Genomic DNA, 1,233 nt, shown 5'->3' with positions numbered 1-1,233 from the left:
ACAAAGGATTTGGTGTGGTTGAGCTGGAAAGTTACAGATCCTGAAAACTGTGTACCAGGTTTGGGTTCTGGCTCCAAGAAAATGGAATGTTTCATTCACCCTAACTGTATTTCATAAACAAGCATTCACATGTACATTTCCTACAATTCTGCACAAACTTTCTGCAGTTTGTACATTTATACAGTTTCACACATCAAATGTAAAAACTAACCTGTCATTCCTACACTGTTCTACTTTAAAACAATTTACGGTTTTAGTTAGTACCTGTTGCTGCTGTAGTCATTCGTGTATAGTTGGCTTAAGGAACACTTCTGAAAGCTCAAACTTTTTGAGACAGGGTCTCACTGTGTTACCCTGGCTGGAGTGCAGTGGCATGATCGTAGCCCACCGCAGCCACAAACTCCTGGGCTCAAGTAATCCTCGTACCTCAGGCTCCTCCTAAGTAGCTGGGACTACAGGCCACTATATCCTGCTAATGTTTTATTTTTAATAGAGATAAGGTCTCCCCAACTTTCTCTGGCTGGCCTTAAACTATTGAGCTCAAGCCATGCTCTACCCCACCTCCCAAAGTGTATGGATTACAGGTGTGAGCCACCACCTTGGCCTTAAAATATTTTAATTTCCTGAAATTTTCAAAGAAGAATAAGACCTCATGGCTAAATTGAAAAGTGAGTGTAGCTAGTTTGTTTGCACAAGGAGCTACAGTCGAATTGCAGTTCTTATTTTAGCTGATGAAACAGTTGTCATGTAAATTTTTAGTATGGTATTATATACCAGATGTTTAGAATCCATAACATGAAATTAGCTATACATGCTACTTAGTAAACAGTGGAATACAGAAACAAAAGAAGTGTTACACATAAGAACTGGAATTTTTTTGTTTTTGTTTTTTTGTGGCAGGGATTTGCTCTTGTTGCCCAGGGTGGAGTGCAGTGGCACCATCTTGGCTCACTGCAGTCCTCCACCTCCCGGGTTCAAGCAGTTCACCTGCTTGGGCCTCTTGAGTAGCTGGGGTTGCAGGCATGCGCCACCACACCTGGTTAATTCTGTAGTTTTAGTAGAGAAATGGTTTCTCCATGTTAGTCAGGTTGGTCTCCAATGCCTGACCTTAGGTGATCTGCCTGCCTTGGCCTCCCAGAGTGCTGGGATTACAGGTGTGAGCCACCACACCTGGCAGGACAGTAATTTTTTCACCTATTTTTTTTTTTTTTTTTTTTTTTTTTTTTTTTTTTT

The 1,233-nt window shown here is 41.2% G+C and overlaps 1 protein-coding gene across 4 annotated transcripts in view; it reads left to right on the top strand.

Moving 5' to 3' along the window:
• Window positions 1-1,233, top strand: part of LOC108315246 (heterogeneous nuclear ribonucleoproteins C1/C2-like) — a 32,125-nt gene that overhangs the window by 3,912 nt on the left and 26,980 nt on the right. For 2 of the 4 annotated variants that reach the window (XM_037744293.1, XM_037744295.1), the window contains exon 3: window positions 670-674. The exons of the other annotated variants lie outside the window; for them this stretch is intronic. The gene's annotated coding sequence lies outside the window, so the exon portion shown is untranslated. The remainder of the gene's footprint in view (window positions 1-669; window positions 675-1,233) is intronic. 4 annotated transcript variants of the gene reach the window in all.

Source organism: Cebus imitator, unplaced genomic scaffold (genome assembly GCF_001604975.1).
Source record: "Cebus imitator isolate Cc_AM_T3 unplaced genomic scaffold, Cebus_imitator-1.0 Scaffold170, whole genome shotgun sequence".
Lineage (NCBI taxonomy): Eukaryota > Metazoa > Chordata > Mammalia > Primates > Cebidae > Cebus > Cebus imitator.
This window is presented reverse-complemented; position numbering and strand designations above follow the sequence as displayed.